This window comes from Oreochromis niloticus, unplaced genomic scaffold (genome assembly GCF_001858045.2).
Source record: "Oreochromis niloticus isolate F11D_XX unplaced genomic scaffold, O_niloticus_UMD_NMBU tig00000235_pilon, whole genome shotgun sequence".
Taxonomy (NCBI): Eukaryota; Metazoa; Chordata; class Actinopteri; order Cichliformes; family Cichlidae; genus Oreochromis; species Oreochromis niloticus.
Window position 1 is genome coordinate 300,021 of NW_020327097.1, and position 25,629 is coordinate 325,649.

General features: G+C 40.2%; 2 long non-coding RNA genes across 2 annotated transcripts; both read right to left on the reverse strand.

Moving 5' to 3' along the window:
* Positions 1-2,834: 2,834 nt before the first annotated feature.
* On the reverse strand, positions 2,835-4,611 carry LOC109195612 (uncharacterized). Its single transcript, XR_002057165.2, has 2 exons — positions 4,323-4,611; positions 2,835-3,959 (listed from the first exon to the last, which is right to left on the reverse strand). It is a non-coding gene; the product is annotated as an uncharacterized LOC109195612 (long non-coding RNA).
* A 5,625-nt stretch (positions 4,612-10,236) lies between these two features.
* LOC109195609 (uncharacterized) lies at positions 10,237-12,176 on the reverse strand. Its single transcript, XR_002057161.2, has 3 exons — positions 11,582-12,176; positions 10,914-11,294; positions 10,237-10,361 (listed from the first exon to the last, which is right to left on the reverse strand). It is a non-coding gene; the product is annotated as an uncharacterized LOC109195609 (long non-coding RNA).
* Between the last annotated feature and the right edge of the window lie 13,453 nt (positions 12,177-25,629).

Below are 25,629 nucleotides of genomic sequence, written 5' to 3' on the forward strand. Positions count from 1 at the left end.
TCCTTGATTAGATAAAGGTTACTCTGACTCACTGCTCCACCTTGTGGCTGAAATTGCTATTACATAGAAGTGCAGCTAAGTACAAGGTCCAACTTCAATTTCTTTTTTTTAATTTGTTCGTCTTTTGATAATTAAACTCTAATTACTTATGTCTGTAGTTGTAGATGGTTGGTGGTTATTAAACACAAGAAGTACTGCACTGACTTGAACATCCTGTCAGTCTTTTAAATATAAGATTACATTTTGCTCCTCTATAAGTTGTGATATAAAGTTGCAGAAATCTCTGTTATATTCAAGGATTACTAACAAATACTACTATTTCCCCCGTGAACAAAAAGATTAAATGTCACTGGGATAAAACTTTAGAGTACTAAGATTCCTCACATCATGTTCACCAGGGAGGACAAAGGATAACTGTTTGCTGAGATGAGCACTATATGCAGTCCGCCTTTGTTTTTGCATCTTTGTTCACTTTGAAATAGTTCCACACGGCTCACTTGTCTCGCCTTCTCCCAGCTCCGAGCTGCAGCCGGAGCCTGGGGGCGGGCACTCGGCACCTGTGATTAACCCCTTACATGCCGCTCAAACATAGACAGGTCTCAGACTTTTAACGAGTACGAGTACTTTAGAAAATGTGGTATCGAGGCCGATACCAGATACCGGTATCGATATCGGTGCATCCAAGGTGGTGACGTCAACAAAAAACACATTTCCTGTTTGTATACATTTTTTACAAATAAGATATTATGGGAGAAGGAGGGAGGAGTGTGCATAACACAGGATGAATGGACTCAAATATGGAAAGAACAATGGAAATGCACTCCCTCACAAAGATGGAGGGAATTTGGATGGAAAATTTTGATTAGGTTCTTTATCACCTCTTACCAAAAGATTTATTATGATGGGAATCCCCCGTATGCTGGAGAAAATATGGACACAGGTGACTACACCTCTGATATTTGCAGGCAGAATTTTAAAGCTTGGGTGAAATGGGGTCTATGTAGTTCTTAAGCATGCATGCAAATGTTCATTAGTCAGCTGTGAGCGAGTCTTTCCCATTCATCTTTAAATGCCAGATTTTCACTTCAGAAAGCACACAGCCCCACTCCACTGTTGGCCAACGCCCTCAACGACTTTTACTGCCGGTTTGATGAGACATCAAGCAGCTTTCACAACTCAATAGAGAATTCCCCAACAATAGAGACACTTTGGTCACTTATGGTTTTTTGTTTCTTATAGAGCGCTTTTCTACTCTCCCGGAGTACTCAGTGCGCTCTATACAACACGCCACACTCACCCAGTCACACCCATTCTCACAAGCAATACCTCTATACTGAGTGCTTTCTAACTCCACTCACACACATTCATGCTCCGATGGATGCATCGGAGAGCAACTTGGGGTTAGTATCTTGCCCAAGGATACTTGGCATGCAGACTGGAGGAGCCTGGGATCGAACCTCCAACCTTGCGATCAGTAGGTGACCTGCTCTACCTCCTGAGCTACAGCCACCCCATCCCCCCACCTTCCCCACTCCCCCCACAACAGATGCTATGAAAGACTTCACCCACAGGAGCAACCTCCTCACTTCAAACCTATGAGGATTTCACACAACCTTCTCCCACTACAACCCTTCATATTGATGAAGCAGATGTGAGGAAGCACTTTAACCCTTTAGAAATACTAAAGAACCAATTCAATTCAATTCAATTGTATCTATATAGCGCCAAATCACAAGAAAAGTAGCCTCAAGGCGCTTTATATTGTACAGTAGATACAGAGAAAAACCCAACAATCATATGACCCCCTATGAGCAAGCACTTGGCGACAGTGAGAAGGAAAAACTCCCTTTTAACAGGAAGAAACCTCCGGCAGAACCAGGCTCAGGGAGGGGCGGGGCCATCTGCTGCGACTGGTTGGGATGAGCGAAGGAAGACAGGATAAAGACATGCAGTGGAAGAGAGACAGAGATTAATAACAGATATGATTCGATGCAGAGAGGTCTATTAACACATAGTGAGTGAGAAAGGTGACTGGAAAGGAAAAACTCCTCGTGTGTCATAGTGGTCTGATCAGACAATATATTTACCCTTCTGTGCCATTTCATGTTTAGGTCAGTTATGTTTGTTTAGGTCAGTTATATTTCTTTGTGCAGTCATTTGGTTTGTTAAGTTTGCAGTTCTTTGCCTGAGTTCAGTTTTGTTTCTTTGACATTTTTTATGAGCTTAACATTAATTACTTTTGTAAATATAATATTTGGGTTAAATGAATGAAAACTCTGTTTTTCTAATAATTCTTGTGACTCCTTCTGCTTTTTCAACTTGGTTCATCACACAGCCCTAAATATTTGTTTAATGTCCTGGTCAAATATTACTCCAAGGTGTTACTGGAGGCCAAGGTAATGCCATCCAGAGCAAGTATCTGGTTAGATACCATATTTCTAGGTATTTTAGGGCCAAGTATAATCAGCAGCATACAGTTAGTTGTCACCCAGGTCTTTATATCAAGCTCTGCTGTGTTCAAGCTATTAATTGGCGCAGGAGAGCCAAAACACACATCAAACATTAAAGTTCAGTTATGCCAGCTTTAACCTTGGGATGCCTCAGCTTCTCTTTTATATCCCCCACACTCAACTCTCTGCATCAGGAAGCTCCTGCCACTGGTCACCCTGGGAGTTTCGTCCTTCTACACCCTAACAGTTAGCAGATAACGTAGTGAAGCATCGCCAAGCAGTTTTCACAAGGTCATGCTGATACAAAATTTGACTCTGACTTTAAACACTGGTCACTTCAGGTGTTGCTCTGATATACAGGAAATGACATCACGGCTCAAACTCTTTGTCAGTAAACCATTTCTTTATTTAACATATAAAATTTTGGTTTAATTGTTGCAGGATTTCATTACACAAACAAGCTGAAATAAACCTGCAGAACACATGGATCAATGCATTCAATAAAAATATAACAGGAAACAGATTTCTTAATCAAACTGCTGGAACAAAGCGAACCACTCAACACAAACACTACAGTAGAACAGTTTAGAAAGCTTAAAATGTACGAGAGGCACATTTTCATTCAGAGCTGCCTCATCAGATCTTTACAGAAGACTCCACCTGAACTCTGTGGAGCCTGATCTCAAGGGTTTAAGTCTGACGCTGAAACCAGAAGAGGATCTTTCTGTCTCTGCAGATTCACTGTGATCCAGAGATGGCAATGATTTCAGTCCTGCATCACGCTGATGTTTGCACAGAGAAGATAATTTAGTAAATGTTTTTGAACATTGGTAACAGTAAACTTCATAATCATTATGCAAATTTTTACTCTGTGAATGGTACTCATGGCCATTGACCAGTGGTTGTTGATCAATGCTCATAAGAATTTGCATATTAATGATGAAGAAATTGACCTCACAGCCCATTGTTCATTCACTGGGCCGGTTTCAGTTGTTATCCAAATGTACCGTTTACAAGATTAACGTAAAAGCAGGAATCAAGACGTAACAGTTTATTTGTAACATGGAATCGTTTCTGAGTGGAGTATGAACTGAGATTACTCAAACTCTTTCACAGATGAAGTTCTCTTTCATGTGTCTGCGTTCATGCTTAGTATGATCACGATTGTGAAAAGGTTTTGTCACAGTGTCTGCACTTGTATGGTTTCTCTCATGTGTGGACTCGTTTATGCCTTTCAAGCTGACGTGCACTGATGAAGGATGACCCACACTGATCGCAGACATGCTTTTTAACGCCACTGTGAAGGAGTTCATATTGTTTGAAGTCCTTTGAAGTGGTGAAGCCTCTCCCGCATTCTTTACAGTAGTTCATTTTGTCTCCAGTGTGTCTACGTTGATGTATTTTCAGAGTCCTTCAATGACTTAAAGTTTTTCCAGAAAGGTCACAACAAAAGTCTTTCCCACAGCGATGACAGGGTTGAGAACTTGATCCATCTGTGTCGCTCTGCTTCTAAACAAAAACACAAAGACAGTGTAAGTCAGTCCTTCAACATTTTTATCCTGAACGTCACCTGAAATAAAGAGCATCTCTGCCAAAGTCCAATTACATTTTACTGTTTACATTATCACACTCAGCTCAATTTAATGTGCTATAAAGATTATAAGAGTAAAAACATTAAAGTAATACTAGTTTAATGCTACAATAACAATAACACAATTCTCAAACACTATCCCTAAAAACCTGTGATTAGTGTCTGAATAATCATTCAGAGCTGCCTTTCCATGCACTCGAATTGCTAACATGCTAACACACTTTGATGAGCAGAGTTGTTTCAAACAGTCGGGCTGACAAGATAAAAATATAAATACATACCTCACAGTAACTGCACTTGTAGAGTCTTTCTGGTGTGGATCTGTTGGTGTGCTCTCAGGTAACGTTGAGATTTAAAAGTCTTCTCACACAGGTCACATTTATAAGGTCGTTCTTCAGTTTGGGAAACATGTGACGTCGTAACTCTGTGTTTGTGGTAAACTGTTTACCACACTGATCACAGCTGTACACATCATGTCCGGTGTGAATGCGTAGGTGTGTATTTCGGCTCCCTATCCGGCTGAAAGTTTTTCCACAAATGTCACAGCTGTACGCCTTAATTCCAGAGTGGGTAACTAGATGACTCTGTAAGCTGGTACTGTGAGTAAAAGCTCTGCCACACTGATCACAGGTGTACGCTTTAACTCCACTGTGGATGAGTTGATGTGATTTTAAGTGTGAAATGCGCGTAAAAGACTTTCCACACTCGTCACAGCTGAATGGTCTCTCTCCAGTGTGGATTAGTTGGTGTCTTTTTAAGCTTCCAGACTCGGTGAAAGACTTTCCACAGTCTCCACAGCTGAACGGTCTCTCTCCAGTGTGGATGAGTTTGTGTGTTTTTAAGCTTCCACAGTGGGTAAAAGACTTTCCACATTCGTCACAGCTGAATGGTCTCTCTCCAGTGTGGATTAGTTGGTGTGTTTTTAAGCTTCCACAGTGGGTAAAAGACTTTCCACAGTCTCCACAGCTGAACAGTCTCTCTCCAGTGTGGATGAGTTGGTGTGTTTTTAAGTTTCCAGAGAGGGTAAAAGACTTTCCACAGTCTCCACAGCTGAACGGTCTCTCTCCGGTGTGGATGAGTTGGTGTGTTTTTAAGTGTCCAAACTGCGTAAAAGACTTTCCACACTCGTCACAGCTGAACGGTCTCTCTCCAGTGTGGATTAGTTGGTGTGTTTTTAAGCTTCCAGACCTGGTAAAAGACTTTCCACAGTCTCCACAGCTGAACGGTCTCTCTCCGGTGTGGATGACCTGATGCATTTTTAGGGAAGCTTTCACAGTGAAATCTTTCCCAAACTCGTCACGGTTGTATTTTTTTCTTCCACTTCTTTCTTGAACAAAATTGTCGGCCTCCTGAGAGCGCGGACTTCTTGGTCCTGCAGTGACAGAGATACAAACAGAGGCAGTGATTTGTGGGAAATACATTATTCTAACCGGCCTTTTATTAATGGTATTTTGTGAGCTTTTATTAAATAAGTATTTATACTTATTTTCATACACACATTGCAAATGTGCTCATGAGAGTTGGCATTCAGTCTTTTGAGGATCAATGCAAACACGCTTACAGACACAGATAAATATTAGACTTGTTTCTAGGGCAAAGATTAGAGACATTTGGCTCTGCCTGTACGCCTGCTCAGTGAGATTAGCACAGAATGTACTCTGGATGTTTCAGAGACGTGTACGAGGAGAAAAAACAGCAGGAAACACAGAGTGTGAGACGGTGAGGACGGTTTTTAAGTGTTATAGAAATCAAGTAACTGACGCATATCATGATATCTGCTTACGTATTGTGAGGCTGGACTTTAATATACAAAAGTATTGTGATGTGTGCTTCCTAGTTGAGATCTCTGTAAGTGACGCTGCAGTAACTGCACCATCATATATATATGTATGTATGTATGTATGTATGTATGTATGTATGTATGTATGTATGTATGTATGTATGTGTAGCCGGTCTGGCCTTAAACTCTGAGGGCCGCTAGCTCTCTGCGTTGTGTTGTGCGAATGACCAGAGGAGTCAGCTCTCACTTTGCCAGCTGGGCGGATTTATTCTCTCTGAACTGTCTGTTTAAAATAAAAATAGAACAGTACAGCGACTTCACTTTACTGGACTTCTGCATAAACACCTCTCCTCAGCGGGACCTCTAGGCGACTGAGGTGCAACATCACAACAAATCCAATTAACAAATAATACTGCTAAAATGTATTTATAATCATATGTAACAAATGAAAATGCACTGCATCGTGACCATATAGTGACAATTACCTCAACAACAAAATTATAGTTTAGGGAGACTTCATTTACCAGTGGCAATTTTACTTTTTTTTTTTTTGTTACATATATCTAACAGTAAGTTGAAACAGTGAACATGAATCACAAACAAAAGATATAACCAGTACACATGACACAAAAATAAAAGAGGGAGCTCACATACCTGTTTATAATAAAAATAAAACAGTACAGCGACTTCACTTTACTGGACTTCTGCATGAACACCTTTAAGGGAGAGAGAAGGATAGCGGACCACATGAGAAGTCACCTGCATGCTTATATGCTCTCATCTGAAAATGGCTAACTAGCATGTTACAATAAAGTGCTGTACTCGACAGAGAAACAATAATTCACACTGAAACATCTAACAGAACTGTGAGACAAAATGTACAAAGGGAGCAAGCAGTGTTTGAATTACTTTTAGTTACTTTAACTGTGTTTATTCACTCTGTAACTGAGAACACTAGCGTACGCTCACCTCTCCTCAGCGGGACCTCTAGGCGACTGAGGAAAATAGCGCGCAGCTACAGGAAGTGACTTCGTGGGAAGTCAAAGGTCACACAAACAAAATAAAAGCTCCCAAAATATAAATACAGAAAATAAACTGTCAAGAGATTTATTCTAAAACACTTCTTCAGTTGAGAATCAGGGAGGAGAAACACACTGCAGTTAGTTACTTGCAAGCAAGGGCAGCAACAGAACTCGCACAGAGGTGCGGGCTCTGAGACTCGCGCCGTGCCATTGCCCTGTTCTTTATTTATACATCAGTGGGTGTTTGTTCTTTACATTGGAATTTGGATGTTTAGGGGTGTGTGTGTGTGTGTGTGTGTGTGTGTGTGTGTGTGTGTGTGTGTGTGTGTGTGTGTGTGTGTGTGTGTCCATAACCGACTTCCTAACCTGCTGGCCTGGAAGTCCAGCAGTTCATCTAAACAAAATGCACTTAAGAGTAAAACATATGGAACTCCAAAGTGTTCAAAATTAAATAAATAAATAGGTCATAATGAAATAAATATCTATGTGAATAAATAAGACACAGATATGTAATGTGAGAATGATATTGTGAAATAATGGAACACATTTTGAAAAAATTGCTCATTATTGTGGAATAAATTGCATTCTGCTATATAAATTTACTTATTATTGTGAAATATTATTTCATGGTCATTATTTTTCACAATAACAGAGATTATTGCTGAGGCATTTTATTTATTTCCAGCCGTTTTTATTCCAAAATGTCCTTTTTTCAAAGTCAGTCTTTATTTCAAAATCCCGTTTTTCCCGATCGTCTATTTATTTCATAATGCGACTTTTCAGCAGAATGACTTTGTCTGTCAATCAAGAGAGACAGGGCGGAGCCAGTTGTGTGATTGGTTGCTCCTTTACTCAGACACAAGTAATAGCACATGAAGTGTCGATTTAGGTTTAATGGTGCAATGCGTCTCCTATGCAGCCGGCGGGAGTATGCAGCTCAAAATAAAGTTAAGGCACCGACAAATGCAAAACACTGGGCGCGAATAACGTTACAGGTTTATCAGTTCTTGTGAAGGACATGGCTGCAGGAGACAAGTCCGTTTCTGAGTTACTCAGAGAACTTGCTAACCGCTTAGATTGTACGTCTTCACCTCAGTTTGAGAGAGTATTGCAGCAGTGTACTGGAGATGAAGCGGTCCCTGGTCCAAGTTCTCATCAACCGCACAGTGTTAACGTTAGCAAATGCTAAAGCTATCACAGCTAGCTCCACTCCACGAAACGCTGTTCAGGGTAAGTAACGATATGTTATTACTGCTCAGTTAGTCTGTCTCCCAAAAATTAGCTTTTTAATCAGTTCAGTCACATATTTTTTTAATACTGTTTTTATCATAGCAAAGAATTCCATAAATTAGGGTAAGAGAAAATAATTGTCTTCTGGGTTAATGTCTGTATTACTATTTACATTGTTGTAGGTAATAGTTATTCATGACTGTTTTAAAGTGGCTTATCTTCTCTGCTAATATGGAAGACAAGTAATCTATGTGAAAGAAAAGAAAGCAATTTTAGTTCAACGTAGTGATTTTGTAAGTGGGTATAATTTGAAAATGCTTTTACTAGTACGGTGGATGTTCTTTAAATATTTAACATTTAAAGTGTGTGTCACTTTACGGAAGCCAACTTCAGTTTTGGTTTGGTCTCACCGTTGTAGTTCATAACACGAACAAGTCGTCAAGTCAAGCAGCTGAGGAAAGGGCTTAAGGAGACAATGGTACGGCCGCTTCTGACAGAAAGATCAGACGACATTCCTCTTTTCTTACCAAGGGAATCAGAGACTGCTCCCTGTTGTGAGGTAAGGTCAGGTCACATCTTTTAACATCTGAATAGTAAAGGTATTTGGTTAATTTATGAAGGATGCACATTAATTGTTGACACAAAACACCAATATACTATTTTGTATGCTTGGGTTAGTTGAACAGCTGGGTTACATTTAATAAAAATACACCTAATGTTGCTGATGCTCTTAAGACTACAAGATAAGTAAAGCTATAAAATGACTGTGGCCTGCCACAGAAGATGAAGATGAGGAAGAAGAGGAATGCTCTTGAGGATAAATGCAGAGTGGCAGGCTACCTTCGGTCCTTCATTGAAAATGGTAAGTCTGCTGCGATAGGTATTTTGCTATTGGTTTTCTCTGATTATACTTTGGTAAATTACATACAGTCCAGTGATCTTGGGTCATTAACAAAGTACACTATAGTATAATTTTGTTTTGTTATTTGCTCCATCCTGCCTCCATGCAATACATAAAAAAACAGAGTGGTGGCATTATCAGTTGCACTATAATTGTATGTAGACTACTTTTAGCTTTGTTAACATAAAAATATCTATAACAGCTACAACAGCAATTTCAGTGGGGCAAAAATGTTTGGTGCCCTGTATGTAAGTGGTCATCTTTTATGGTATTTCTCCATAAAAGATTCAAAATAATGAATATAGGATGTCATTATAGTTTAAAACAATCTTCTGTTGCAGCATCTTGTGCACAACGAAAAGCCCTCATCAAGTTTTGGACAGGATGGGAAGTCTTGCCGAGAGAAATGACTGTGGAAGTGGTCAACAGCAGTCTTCCACCTGTTTTGAAGTACTACGTCTTCCTGCACACTACTGTACCTATGAGTCATTTGTAATGGACATTCAGGTGTGTCTCAACTCTACTGACTCAGATTTTGGTCTGGTTTAGGATTGATTCTATAACCACATGGTAAGATTAGACCATTTCTTCTTTCTTGCATCACATTACTGTATTCAGTGTTCAAAGAAATGGACAATCTAGTGAGTTCTAGTTCCTTTTAATACACTTGACAGTGAAAAATGCACAGTACAGGTGAGCATTTATGGCTTTTTTTAATATAAACTGACAGAGTTCAGATATCAAAATCAGTTGTTCACTGTATATTATAAATTACACAGTATGTTTTGTTTATACTCGCTACTGGTACAAAACAATTTTGTAGAAAAAATTATTTGAATTAAGATGTTACACTACTGTACTGTCTGCATTGTATTAAATCTGCTCAGAGTTGACATGTACTGTACATCCAACCAAGAAATGAATATCATTAAAGTGACAGCTGTATAAAACAAATCCTGCTTTATAGCCACTCACTGTTTTTTTTTTTTTTAATGAAATTGGTTATGCTGTTTTGAGTCAGTATTAGCTACAAAGCCATAGATGTAGAAATTAAAAAAAAAAATCCTCCTGACATGGAAACTGATTAAATGTGATAGTGTCTTTCTACAAGTGATTTTGAAGTATGGTTATGCAAGAAATATGGTGTGAACATATTGCACCTGTTTACTTTGAAGAGTTAAGGTGTGTTATCAAACATAAGTTTGAGTGACTGAACAGTTTCACAGTAGGCATCCAAAGCTTGACTGAGTGAAACGTTGTTGTTTGGTAGCACAGCAGGGTCTCGTTCATTCAGTGCACGTGGGAGCTGAATCTCAGGAATGGTGATCTCATTTGATGGGCGGTGATTATGTGGTCCTGTCCAGTCCACACCATAATCCTCATCAACCTGAAAGAGCATGCACATGTGTTAAATCTAAACTGAAGAAGTGTTTCCTGCAGCTGTTCCTAGATGGACTTATTGAGTCTGCCAGGGCCTATGTGAGTTTCTTAGGCATTGGCTACACTTGTGTCCAGTTTTACTAAACAGGTGGCGTGTGAGAGGCCCAAGGAGAAAGGAGAGGTTCCTGACGCGAAGGCGCTGTGGCTGAAGGTCATTAAACGCAAGTGGAAGGAGCCCCGGTGGACCGGCCCATACGAGGTGACGGCCCGGTGCACAAGGGAGAGGATTTATTCTGCCCCTTACTACCAACTAATTATTCATTCACCCATTCTAGGTCAGGATTGGTTCTCTTCAGGTATAACAAATTTAACTTTGTTTAAAGTATTGCCATCTATACCTGACAGATGGGATAAAAGGAGAGAATGGCTTGGGAGACATTTCCACTTACAGGAAAAAAAATTTTGGTACACCAACTTGCACAGTAGAAATAAACTCATCTCCACTACAGATAGCAGAGTTTTACATACAAGAACAAATATGGATCAAATAGTCATGTACCTGTGACAAATCTTGTCCCTCCTTTCTGTGCAGCAACCAGAGGTGCAGGGGTGAATGGTTGTTTGCTTTTCTGAGTCCGTGCTGATTCCATGCTTCCTGGAATGACTGAAGATGATGTTGAATGTGATGCAAAAAGCATCTGTGCAGAGCAAACAAGTGAATTTTTTCACCAGGGTTGAGCAGTCCTTGAATCTCCAGCTGGGTGAAGATGTTTTCATATACATCCCTCCACAGGCGCTCAATGCTGATTTCCATCTATATGCCAAAGGTGATTTGCTGCTGGTACACTGTACTGAAAACGCCTTGCAGTCTTAATAGATAACCGTTGCATCTTGACCCCTTCTGGATTGACTCGTCTCATTGAATCCATCAGTCGAAATCCTGATTAACAAACAGATCATGTCTTAGGACTAACAACTACAAAAAGACTGTATTGTAAACACTAATGCATATGGGACAGATCATCATTGTGTCAGGTAAGTATCCAGGTGCTGTACAGATTTAGTGAGGAGAGAGAATTGTTTACAAACAGGAACATAACTGCATAACAGTGATGAGAACATGCTAGTCATTTTTGATGGAAACATTAAAATATCAGATCAAGGCCACACTGACATGCTTTCCAAGCTGGAAACTGGTGTTTGGATATTTTAACAATATCAGCTTACTTTGAATGTATATGCCTCTGGATCGTAGATGTCCCATCATCATTCTGCAGTCGGCATTTGGGTGATGACGCTGAATGTCCAGCACTTTTGAATCCAAATCCACATCTCCAATAGAAGAATTCCTATCAGATTTTCTGCACATAAAACATTTTTTTCATATAACAGCAAATCTCAACAAAGTTTTCCAATTAATACTGAAAGAACCAAGGATGTAAATGTATTCTTGTTTTAGCTTTACTGAAGACACCAGAGAAAGTATGATATTTAAAACGCTGCTGAAATAGACAAACCCATTTCAATAAACTCGCTATTTAACATCAACTTTGTTATGCGTTATCAGAGAACAATCAACTGCAAACAGCAATGAAACATTCAACTATGTACTATTTAAAGCACTAATGACCCTGTTGTCTAACAAGATGTGGTAAGTAAGTAGACTGTGGAAAGCTGCTGGGTCTACTCTCCGTATAAAAGGTTCCTACAGGTTCCACTGCCCCCAGTCTCTGAGTTAACACACTCTAACAGCTAACACTACGCCGGCTAAACGTGTCTCAACGCCGAGATGGCGCCGATAGCTTTAGCCGTAGCTGCCCCACTTGGTTTAGACAGTAAAAAAAAAAAAACTAAGCGATAATATTTCATTGTCAAACGTCATAATCAAGGTCAACATCTAAACAATGCTGTGTACAGAATCACACAGGTGTTCAATTAGCATAAACTTACCTTCCGCCGTCATTTTCCTCCTAATTGTGCTCGAAGACACAGAAAACATATCGGCAATTACCCCGATGGTTATCCCGGACAGCACTAAAGTCCTGAGTGCTGCAGCCGAGATTTCAAGACGTGGACGACCAATATTTGAAGACTGTTCTTCCTCGGCGTATTCCAAACGAACACGGTGCTGAATTGATCTTAAACCTTCGACAATGTTGTCATCGATGCAAACATCTTCAAGAGCAATTATCATCCCAAGCATTTCAGAAACGTCATCTAAACGACTCAAAACAGTATCTACTGGTAAATGATCCCTCTCTATCTGATTTGCTGAAATGAGCAGAACTGACTGAAGTTCACACCAATCCGCCATCCTCCGTGACTTTTGACCTAGCACGCTGTTGCTAGCTGTAGCAGCCGTCCGCCGAGCAGGTATCCAGGAAAACTAGTTGATGGTAAACGATAAGCCAATAGGCGCAAAGGTCCAACCCACTTACATTGATTGACAGACAAAGTCATTCTGCTGAAAAGTCGCATTATGACATAAATAGACGATCGGGAAAAACGGGATTTTGAAATAAAGACTGACTTTGAAAAAAGGACATTTTGGAATAAAAACGGCTGGAAATAAATAAAATGCCTCAGGAATAATCTCTGTTATTGTGAAAAATAATGACCATGAAATAATATTTCACAATAATAAGTAAATTTATATAGCAGAATACAATATATTTCACAATAATGAGCATTTTTTTCAAAATGTGTTCCATTATTTCACAATATCATTCTCACATTACATATCTGTGTCTTATTTATTCACATAGTTATTTATTTCATCATGACCTATTTATTTATTTAATTTTGAACACTTTGGAGTTCCATAAAAACAGACATAGATACGTTTTATCCTGCCATAAAACAGTAAAAGAAGGTACGACCTCTCCCATGCTCCCAGGATGTGGGTGTGAAAACCAGAACACTCTGGAATCACACAAGCTTCCTAGGATGAGACATTCTTCCAGGATACTATTGTTAAGATTCAATATTGGAGAAAGGAGTACGGAGGGCTCTCAAACAAATAACAACTCTGGTCCACGAGGTATGATCAAAGCGAAGATTTATTGGTTACATGCATGGAGTTCAACACTGAGCAGATTCAGCATTGAACTCCTGACAATACTCAGAACAAAGGCTTTATAGGGGTGAAATGGTACAGCCCCCCTTTCCTGTTGCCAGGCAGATTCAGTAAAACATATGTCAATCCAAAACCACAACCATTCAGTTAACTTTTGACACAGTTGTGGTTACAGCAAAAACACATCTCAACTTCTAACCTACTACAATGATTCTACTCCTATGCTCGTGTATGGGTGTATGTGTGAGTGTGTGTGTGTGCTCTGTGTATGGTGTCATGACCCCTTCTGCACCTCACACCCACAGAAGGCCCGCACGTACACAGCTGAAACGATATGTGTAATTTCTAGACTAAATGTCACACTCAAATGATGCTTCTAAAAATATGAACTAGACTACTTAACTCTTAAAACTTAACTCTAAAGAATATAGGTAATAAAGAATAATCAAATAACTGAAAAATATGACATGTAAGCAGGTGTGTTGCAATTCCTTTCAGAGCTCCGTCATCCTCACCATGTATTGGCTGATCATAACGTCTGCCAAGAGTTCCTGACCTTTCACTTGACCAGGAGCCACAGCTCTTTTAATAAGCACAAATGCAATCATGTATAAAGAGATTAAAATCCTTTTCCTTACGAATGGGTCTTTCCCAGACTGCCAATATGTTTGCTCATCTAAATGCACTATCCCTACTTGGAGATTATGTGATTAATACCATGGTAATATGAACAATAGCAGTAAAATAATTTCTTTAATTCTACACTATCAACTACATACTTCTAAACACAAATGATTACATGCAGCATTCTACCATAAGTAAACCTATATAATTAAAAGATAATACTGACATTATAGTTAACATTCTATTAACATAAACATATACAAACAAACACATATACATAACCAATACTGACAAAGCAAAGTAACACTGTTTTGCAATCCCTCGTTTTGCAGTGTTGAAGGGAGCCATATCTTTGGTCAGGTGATAAGTGATAGCCTCAGTAATTTCTTTGTGCCTGCCGGAGTTCGACGGGTATGGGGAAGCGCTGTATAAGGTTCCCGTTATTGATGTTTGGGTGGTTGACCAGGACGGATTTTCTTCTGTCACTTTCTCATCATCTCTCACGTGCTCTCCGTTGGTTTTTCCCTGCCATTTTTAGCAGCCAGGTGGCTTCTGTATCACGTGGTATAAGGCTCCGCCCTTGTCATTTGTTGAGCAGGAAGAGTGAGCGCTTGTTTTCGTGCAGATTATGTCCCGGATCAAAATGCGGTACAATCGTCGTCGTCTTTTTTTTTTTTCTTCTTTTTTTTAAAATTGTTGTCATTTGGAAATGAGATCGCGATTTTCTAACGATTAATCGTGCAGCCCTACTTACAGTGATCACGCGGTTGCTGTAGCAGAAGCCTACATTCAACGGCTGCAGCCCTCCTGCTGCCAGCTGTACACATCAACACCAAAAACAACAAAAGCACAAGCAGCGCACAGGTTTTAAGCCGGCGAGGCATCATTGTAGAGGCAGTGAAGGTGAGCCCATCTCACCTGCAGCGGCATCGCAGACCACGAGCCACCACAATAATAAAACATTTTTTATTTAATTATAAATAAATTCTTTCTCCTAATTATGTCCTGGGTTTTAACTAATTAATAATACCAAAGGAAACATCACAAAAAACACTTAAGGTCATGAAAATTAATTGCGATTTAGTAATTCACTGAGGCATCCACCCTATTTATTGAAAAGTATCGTATCTGTATTGGTATCGGATCGATACTGGCCCGAATTTACTTGGTATCGGATCGATACCAAAATATGCAGTATCGCCCACCACTACCATCAAGCGGTGCGGCTTCGTAGCTGAGCAAAGTCGTACTGAAACATTTGACAGATTTTTGAGCACCGTGTACATAAAATTGTTTCGAGGTCAGTAAACACAACCAGAGTTACATAAAGCACGCGGGATTATAAGGGGCGCTGTCGATTTTCAGAAAAATCAAAGGATTGATTTGAAGTGCGCAGTATTTTCCAAAAACCCGGTAATAACGACGGCCCGCTAGCATGCTCTACCAAAAATAGTGCTTTGTTGTGTATCTGACGGACGAAAGCCAAACCAGTTCCACACCACTGAAGTTGCAGCATTTTTACAAACCAATTCTGGTTCATCCGTTTCATTTAACGACCCGCCATGTGCGTATGTAAACATATGCACTGCGCATGCGCGTTTTACCCATATTCTATCGCAATATTTCATTTTCCTATCGTTGCCTAAAATTACAGGTATTACCGTGATCGGTATGATACAGCCCAGCCCTACACGTGTCAATATTTATGTCTCCAGATTGTTTGTATAGTGAGCAGGGGCGGAGCGGGGGGGTGGCTTACTGGGCTTAAGCCCGGGTTGTTTTTCCAGAAGCCCGGAGTCTTTTGGAGTGCAATTTTTTCATAGTTAGATGCCTGGCTGCCAACTGTATAAAACAAAAAACTACACACAATATTCGAAGCACATAGTGCACACTTTGGGAATTTACGACTGTGCGTAAATCCCCCCTAATATTGGTATGATCCGAGCTCAGGCACTAAGCGACTGAGCGAGAGGGCGGGGCAGCTGCTGCCTGTGAGTGCGCTGTTGGGGAAACGGAGCCAGGCAGACAGAGGAGAACTGAAGTCTGACCAGGTACCAAAGCAAATCATTCATACTGTACAAATAATGTAAATATGACGGTGTATCACGAAAGACTGATATCAAACTGATCACTTGACCCATATTACGTTACTTGCTCTTCAAGTGAATCAACAAATGGCGAAATGAAAAGCCGAACAACAACAATGCTGTTTCTTTAGAGAGTCTTAGCTTACATGTGTGTTTATTTCATATTTTCAGTTGTTACCCTTCACGGCTAAATAAATCGGTTTCAGTAATGTACTGATATGCAAGAATGGACATAAGGAGCTTCTTTCAAAGAAAAAACTCTGGTAGATGTTATTTTATATATTATGCTTAGTATGTTGTTCAGTATATTTCTATGCAAAACAAGAGGAATTTCAATACACAGCAGTATATTCACAGTTTAAACCAGATATTTACATACACTTTATGAAAAACACAAGAACATTTTTTTTACTGTACAACATCAATTTAGAGTAAACTTGTTTTGTTTTGGATAAATAAATATTGAAATATCTTTTGAATTAGTTAAATGACAGAATAAAGAGAGACAGAGTTGTTTATTTTTTATCCCTTTCATCAAATGTAGGAGTACATGTACACTAAGTTTATTGTTAATTAATAAGAAAACTCCAGACGATTCCATTCTGAGCTGAAGAAGCTTCTGATTGGTTAGTAGAGTCCATGTGAGTAAATTGGTGGCACACCTGTGGATGCATATAAGGCAAAACACAGAGCCTGTTTGTTTGACATGGGGAAAATCAAGAGATGTCAACCAAAACACCAGGAAAAGAATTGTGGAGCTCCTTAAGTGTGGCTCAATTTTGAATACAATTTGGTGCCATTTACAATTAAGAAATACAAATAGTTTCTCTCTTTACTCTTAAAGTTAACAAATATGTTTTTTTTATATTTATCAATCTAAAAAAAATAAACATTTAGTCTGATTTGATGTTACACTTAAAAACGTGTTTGTGTTTTTATCTGAAGAGAATGTAAATATCTGGTTTCCACTGTATATTTGATGATTGTCAGCACAAAGAGGGAGAGAGAGGAACAGAGAGGGAGATGGAGAATGAGGACAGAACAGAGATGGAACAAGAGAAGGTGAGACACACATGTTAGTCAAATGGTTGTTTAACAAAAGTATCACCGTATCATAGGTACTCATGTATCTCGTACCTAGTGTTTCTTTTTAGGTTTGTTATTTTTCAAGTTATACATTTATTAAGTTATGCAGTGTTGGTTGCACAACAAGGCTAAATAATTATATAAACTTTTCTGAATCTAAATAGTGGACTTTGGTAGAATTAAAAAATAAGTGTAGTGCAGGTCTATGATGATTTTTAGTGCTACAATCATCTAGTTCTGATTCTGGTTCTGTCTTGGTTTAGTCCTAAGTAGTCCTGATTTTGAACTGTTGTAGTCCTGTTTTAATTCTGGATCAAAAACTAGTTTAAGGTGTCCTGCATATGTGATATATATTTTTCCCTATATGAAGTCATTCTTCTTTGAACAAAACTCAAAACAGAGCCAATTAATCTTTCAGTCATTTCTAGCCCCCCCCCCCCCCCCCTCAAAAAAAAAAAAAAAAAAAAAGAATTCCACATGCATACTACCCGTTAGGGCTAAGCCCCGGGTGTTTCAAATGTCTGGCTCCACCTCTGATAGTGAGCCATTAAGACTGTACTCTTGGTACAGTTTTTATTTTTGCTGCTTTTGTCTTACACTGTCAAATAAACACAGATTTGCAGCGTTTGTATGTGTGTGCAAAAGCAAATGTGCCAGGCCTCAAAGACAATGGGTGGTTTGCACAACAAAAGCAGGATGTGAATCGAGCATATGACCTGTACAAATCTCAGCAGGGGTGATTAACACCTCGGGACTTGCACCAGAAAATAAAAAAGTCAGTAATTCTAGTAGGTGTTGGTTTCAAGGGATTTCTGCAAATGTGCGCAGGGTTAGTAAATCTAGTGTTGAAGTTAGCTCGGTGCTTACCTTTAGATGAGCCCACAAACCGAGAGAAACTCTGTGATGAAGCTGGAACTCTTTCCAAACAGGAAACAGGTCAGGGAGCAGAGACCCACGTGGTTCACGCTGATCTCAGCTACGATCCAGGAGACAAGGGTGTGCAGATCGATGCAGATATCGATCCAAGCGTTGGTAGTGGTATATGATCGATACTTTAGTTTGTTTCTCTCCTGGAGGTTCACTATTTACTGGCTGTGGATGAAAAAGCAGCTCTGTCTGTGTGAACACCTCTTCTTATGCGGCAGACGCACTTTGCTCCGCCCCCTTCTTCCTGCCCTGCTGGGATTTGTTACTGTGCCGTCACGTGACTCAGATGCGCTCAGAAGACGCGTTTGGACTGCAGAGAGAGAGAAAGAGGAGCAACATGTGGAGATATTTTATGACTGTAAATGAAAATGCTGGAGAACAGCTGGAAGGCTGTCAAGCCACAGGGGACCACAACAAGCTGTAGAGTTCAGCTTATTTTTCACACCTCAGTTAAATGCTTTGACTGAAGTCTCACTGCACACACTCAAACTTAGTGTTTGTGTACACCTTGGTCATTATAACCTGACACTGATCAGTGCTGCTCTGACGACCACACTCACATCCATGTAATCATTTAACTGGGATGATCTGGATTTACTGCACAATGCTGAATGTGTCCTTACAGTACAGGGAATAACTCTCTCTGTGTTCCTGTAGAGAAACTCTGGGTTTGTGTGCTGACGAGCATCACTCACAGTATGATACAAAGGCTCACTCATACCTTTCCACACATGTGACAAATTCAAAAAGATGCTGAAACCTTTAGAACATCATAAACTACACATTGTTGTACTCTTTTAGGATGGAACAGCTTTCAGATTTATTTACTCTTAAAGGATAAAAGATGTTTTTAAGAATTTTGCATTCAAGAGGAGAATGTTTAAATAAGTCATGTAAATGAGAATTTCAAAGTTGGTGGCTGCAGTATATACAAATTGGTGTATCTCAAAAATAAAACTATGAAGACACTCAAAATTAATTTGGAAACTGTTTTATGAAACTTTTTTACATTTACAATTTTCAGGGATGAACCTCTGAAATTACTTTAACTAGAAATTTGTGTAAAAATACCACTATTGCAATTTATGTAGTTACTGATGACTTAATGCATACATATGATTAAAATTTGGGATATAATGGTTGTATTGATGTATAGCAACTTAAAATACTCCCAGAAATGGCACTTGTTAAAATCTCCCAATTCTTTTAATCTTTGGGCTGAAGGAAGGACAATGCTCTGTGTATAAATGCTCAATCAACAATACTTTATTTTCATACAATTCAACACTTAAGAGCATAAGAACCATCATGATGGGGAGACCTGCCTGCAGAGGGTCACAGCAAGTCTCAAAATGGTGACGGGTTACTCAGCCTCTTATAGCCTCTAGTGGCCCCCACCCAGTCATAAAAGCCTAAACATTCACATTCTTTCTCTCTTACGGCGCCTAACTTATGACCTCGGCTCCCTGTCTTTCTGCTCTCTGTAAAGGTGGGGGTATGGAATGTGGTCCGTCTCTCCTATCCTAGACACAAGGTCTCCTGCACACAACATTTCTTTTTATGATTCAGCAGTAAAACATGTCAAGAAACAGTGTAACACATTCACAGCAGATCAAGGGTACAGAGTGATGCACACTTATCTAATGAACTACAAAATGATGATGTTCTTTTAACCCAAAAGTATAATGGGAACTAGACTACGTACACAGCACACAATCTAAACTAAAGGATAATATATGTCCTACAGCTGTTAACATAATTCAACTACCTTGACTACAGGCATAAAATAACATATGTTTTACTAATAATCTCACAATTGCCCCTTTGATCTCTTTTCTCAAAGAGATCACTTACAACATACACTCCAGGGTCGCAAGGTCCACGTTCTTCTTGGTCCTGAGGCCCTCTGTCCCCCTTTAACGGGTCGACCATATGTAGGATGACCTCTGTGATTAGCAGTTCAGATGCAAGAAAAACTATGATTACAACAACAAAATACAGATGACACTCCCATTACTCCCCAATTCTCCCACAGCTTTATTTTGGTGCTCCAGTTTCCCACCCCCATTTTGGTGCCACCTTATACCTTTCAAATGTACTTAGACTAGAACCTCTGACTAAGGAGCTTTTAACCTTTATTTTATTGCTGCAGCTACCAGTATCTTCCAGTCGGGTGATTCTCAGCTTCTTTCTTCGACCTCCGGGGTTAGACCACCCTTTAGTCGTTGCACAGATCAGGGGATTACTCTGCCCCAATTTCAAACAAAGATCTGCGTATTTTGGGGTCACCGCTGTGTCCCCCTTTTTGCCAAGAACCTCTCGAACCCCGTTGGTCTGGTGTTCCTAGATTTTCGCCAACCCCTTCCTGGTTATTGCTGTATTTATGGGATCCATCTTCTCAAGGAGCCCAAACGCCATGACACTTGACCCCAGTTGCTGTCTCGGCAGTCCCTACGTCTGTCTCTGCTGTGAAAAATCCTCATATCTCCGTGACTTCGTCTGGTGTCTGTTCCTTTGTCTGTAAGAGACAGAAAACCAAAACACCTCTCTCCCTAGCCTTGATAATCTAATGTTGTTATCCGTTGTTCTTCTAGTGATTCAAATTTGGTTTAAAATATCATGCTCAGGACTCTCTGACCATAAGCTTATGTTTTACCATACCTAAATTATTAAACACACAAATAAAGTCATAAAATGTTCATAAAACCATTGTTTGATGTTCAGACTCAAAAAAAGAGAAAAGGTTAGTAACATCATATCTCTATTTTGAATGTGACAAGTCTACCATTCCCCTGTTATTCATAAATATTGTTAAAGTTTTGGTGATTTTTCTCTATAAAATGTAATTAACTTTTTACAGTGGCCTGCTATGGTTAATAGTAACATATTCCAGTCATAAGTGATCTCAAAAGTTTTCCCCACTGTAGCATTTGGCATTCCCAATAATATAAAATGATACCTTAATCAAAACACAGCTAACAAAGCACAGTTTTCTTAATGCAAACATCAGTAACTCAAAATTAGCAACCAAAGGGTTAAATCTGCAGCCCTACACTCTCACGTGAAGTTACCGTCTCCTCCTCCAGTCTCTCTTATCCTCCTGCTCCTGCAAAAACAAAACAAAACAAAGCAAAGCATCCACCCTCTCTTGCCGGCTGGGTGAATTGTTTTTTGGCATTTACTAATCCTAACGTCTGTGCAGTCTTTATCTCAGTATCAAGTCCATCCATCACAGTCCAGTCACATGCATTCATTCACACACATTCATATTGGATGTTGCTGATAATGGAGTCTCATGCGCGACCTATTCGAGCATCCATCACCAGCAAGATGACGTCATCATTTTAAAAGGAAAACAATTCCTTGTTTTTTGGACTGGATTGACTCGCTGCAATCCTTTTAGACTCAGGACTTACCACGCAATCAGTGTCCCATATAAGTGAATTTCTCCCAAGCCAATTACAATCATGGAGAAGCACACTCTGCGACTGTTTACAGTAATAATATTTTATAGCGCTTTAAATTTCAATCTTTCAGGCCTGGTTTAAAGAGCTGATTGTTAAATCATGAACTCACCAAATATCACCACCGGTGGATCACACCTCTCAGATGTTCTTATCTCAGTGCACTGTAACGAAAACGAAGACAGACATAACCAACAAAATACTAATAAAATAACACAAACTAGGGCCCATTGCAGACATGTCCAAGCATAAAACCATCTCTCTCTCTCTTAGAGAAAGAACACAAGCCAAAGCTCACTGATAAAATCAAGCTAGCGCTAAGCAAAACCCAAAAATCAACCAGAAACTCACAGGAAAGTTTTACTTCCTGCCGGGACAACATTGTGTAGGAATGAGAACCTCAGGTACCACAGCACCTTTGTTCCTCCTTGAATTAAATCTCAATCACAGAAAATGCCGTACTCCGACCTAAAACTTACACTATTAATTCATCATTTTCACTCTGTGCCACTGTTCCTCACCAGGCTGTGTGAAGCACAATAAACAATTCAGTCAAGGCCTTGAGCCATAAACAGACATCACGCACAGACATTGTTTTCATAACCAAACCGTTTTAGACCTTATTCCTTAACTCTACATAAATGCTCTTTGGGTGACATAAAACACATTCTAAGTAATCAATGGCTCCTCATAAAAATTATATATTTGGATGTTTGTGTGCAGCATTTTGCATATCAGCATAAGCAAAGCATTCTTCATTGCATCCGCATGTGTGTGTGTGTGGATCACTTCTCAGTGAATTAAATCAGCATTTCGATTTGTGTGTGTGTGTGTGTGTGTGTGTGTGTGTGTGTGTGTGTATCACTTCTCAATGAATCAGCATTTCGATGTGTGTGTGTGTGTCATTTCTCACTCAATCAACGAGTGCACATCTGTTCATGTGTGTGTTTCTCTTCATTCTGAGTCAGTGTATGTAGACGTGTGTGTTTGTGTGTGTGTTCATCACTTTCCTGTTCTGATGTCTTGGGTAAACCACAGCCTGAAGCGTGCCCTGGGGTCCTGCCCTCCTCCTTTTCAGTCCGCTTGCCACCATTGCTGCTGCTGTTCTAAGTTCAGTCCGTCCTGGTTCTGACCCCAATTGGGGCAGTCCTTTCTCCAGTCCATGCTCACCGTAGGTGAAACCTGCATCTTCTTCTGTGTTTTTGTCCATTCTGAGGTGCCTTCTGACCTCAGTTGCTCCTTCGGTCTCGGTCACGCCCTTTTTGCTGCTGTGTTGGTCCATCACTGTCCTGCACAGTGTGAATGCAGAGTTATCAAGGTCAGCATTCTTTTGTTCGGCCTTACTTTTCATTCGGGCTTGGCGGGCGTCTCGTCACAGCTCTGTCAGCTGAAGCTGTCGGAGAATTTTCCCCCGTGTAGTGAAACGGGCCTTAGGTTTAGTGCTCTCCGTCTCTGCTGCATGAGATCGCATTCCTGCAGCACTGCTGACATTTTCAGGTTGTTGTTGTGGGTCCAGCTGTTGCAGCATTTGGTCAGGGTCACGTAGAGGGGAGAGCAGGAGTCCAGGTCAGCCTCGGCTTCCAGGGCCGGCAAAGCAGCCTGTAATTAAACATAAAGAGAAAAAACAAAAAAACAAAACAAACCAAAAACAAACAGAAGTGTACGAACAGGAAAATGATGTTGTGTTGGCTGTGTTACAAAGAGAGGGGAGAAACACCGGGCCAGGCCCTGTGTCAGCCTTCTCTCCCCCTTTTTTTTAATTTTTTTCTCTTCCTCACGATATAATCAACTCATAACCCACCAAGTTGACAGGACAACATGCACATGTTCAAAGTCTGAAGATCATGTTTGAACTCACAAAAGAGAATTTTCTTTCTGTCAGTAATCACTTGTGTTGTTCAGAAAACATCTCACAATTTGACTCTTAACCACTAAATTTGTTATTTCATCACTAGTTGGTCATACCAGTCTCTTTATTTTCTCTTTCCTTGAAGTTAAATTGTTGTCCTGCAACCCAGAGGGTTTATTTGTTAGTAATGGATAAACTTTATCATTAAAAAACAACAGGTGTATGTTAATTTTTGCTGCTTTAACCTTGCTGGAAAATCTTCACGTGTTCATGAGTGTAAGCTGTTTCTTCATTGCGTGAGTGTGCATTTGTAGGCAGGTTAATTTTAACTTTTTCTCAAACTAGGCGTTACCTTAAAAGGAGCCTTTCTCTCACATTTCTCTGCTTGTGTGTGTTTTTGTTTCACCTTTTGTTGTGATGCTCCGGACGCCTTCCCAACCTCCACAAGTCCGTTGGCCCCAAAATTCAACCCAATTTTATGTGCTCTTAAAACCTCCATTTCTCCTCTAATTCTCTCCTCGCTGCTGTCTTTTCCACAGCTGCTGATTCTTGCTGGGTGTGGTTCCCACTACTATAATTTTGCTTCGGCCGCTGTGCTTGTGGGGGGCAGTTGGTCCAGGTCCGTAGCTTCCTGTATTAACACACTAAGAGATTTATTTAATATCATTGTCATCACTGTTAAACAGATAAGCAGGCAACACGCCCACCTTGACAGCGTAAACTGCACGCCAGTCTCCCAACACACTCCTCTCTCTGCTTCTCAATAATTCTCCACTACACACCTCTTACTCTCTCTTTTTTCTTTAATTTTTTATTACACCACAGAGTAATACACCCAATTATGCCCGTCTATCTCTATGTGGCTCCAAATTGCCCTCTTTGTTTAATTTCACACTCGTCAGGGGACAGGCACACAACAATTTCAACCACTGAAGCGAGGACTTCAACCTTTCTTATCTTTCACCTATGATAGAACTCAACCTTAGATGTCAAAGCATTTTCTTGTTCTATTCCAGAATAAATGTAAACCCGTGATTACACAGCGGTTTCAGTGTTATTCTGTTATCGTTTGAGGGCCCTCAGCTCTCAGGTGATAAGCCTGGACCTCCAGACGCCGCTGGTCCGTACGCCGCGTCCAACGTACGGTGGGGGAGCCAACCCCAGGGCAAAATTAATTTCCACAGGTACACTAGGCGTCAACCTTTGATCTTAAAGCATTTTCTTCGCACTAATGTCCTCCTATTCACACATCAACCATCACTGTCACTGTGTTCATACTTCACACACAGAAACACACACAGAGCGCGTCTCACCAACAGAAACACACACACACAGCGCGTTTCACCAGCAGTAAGACACACAGAGAGCGCCTTTCACCAGCGGAAACATGCACAGAAACCTCTGAGCTCAATTTTAGAACTAGTTCTAGTTCTAGCCAGGTACCCCTTTCACTGCACTTATGGCCGCATCACCGGAGCATCATAAACCAGAGATTATGACCGCAATCCTGGCGCACAACCGCACAATAAATCAGCGTCTGCTTTACCTTTTTTTCATACTAATTTTATGGCCGCATCCCTCGAGGCACAACCGCACCATAAACCACCTTCAAACCTCTATCCAATGTGCTGAAACCAGCTACCACTCATACTGCACTTATGGCCGCATCATAAACCAAAACCTACGGCCGCGTTACTGACGCTCAACCGCACAGTAAGCCAGCATCTGCTTTACCTTAATTTTATACTAATTTTATGGCCGCATCAACGGGGTCTCAACTGCACCATAAACCAGCTTCAAACCTCTATTCAATGTACTGAACTTATGGCCGCATCTCCGATTCTAATATCTTATTGCTACAGAAGCCAGTCTTAGACAAAGTTAAATGTGGAAGGTAGTTAGTTGTTAGTATCTTGCGCCGAAAACCAGACACCGACAAATTTAATGTGAAAATTCGTGCAACTCAGCGAACAGATTAATTTGGAAAGCCCAATATGCACATTTGGTATTTATAATACAACATAATACAATAATACAACTCAAAATGGTGACGGGTCACTTAGCCTTTTATAGCCTCTAGTAGCCCCCACCTAGTCGTAAAAGCCTAAACATTCACATTCTTTCTCTCTCCCGGCGCCTAAGTTATGACCTCGGCTCCTTGT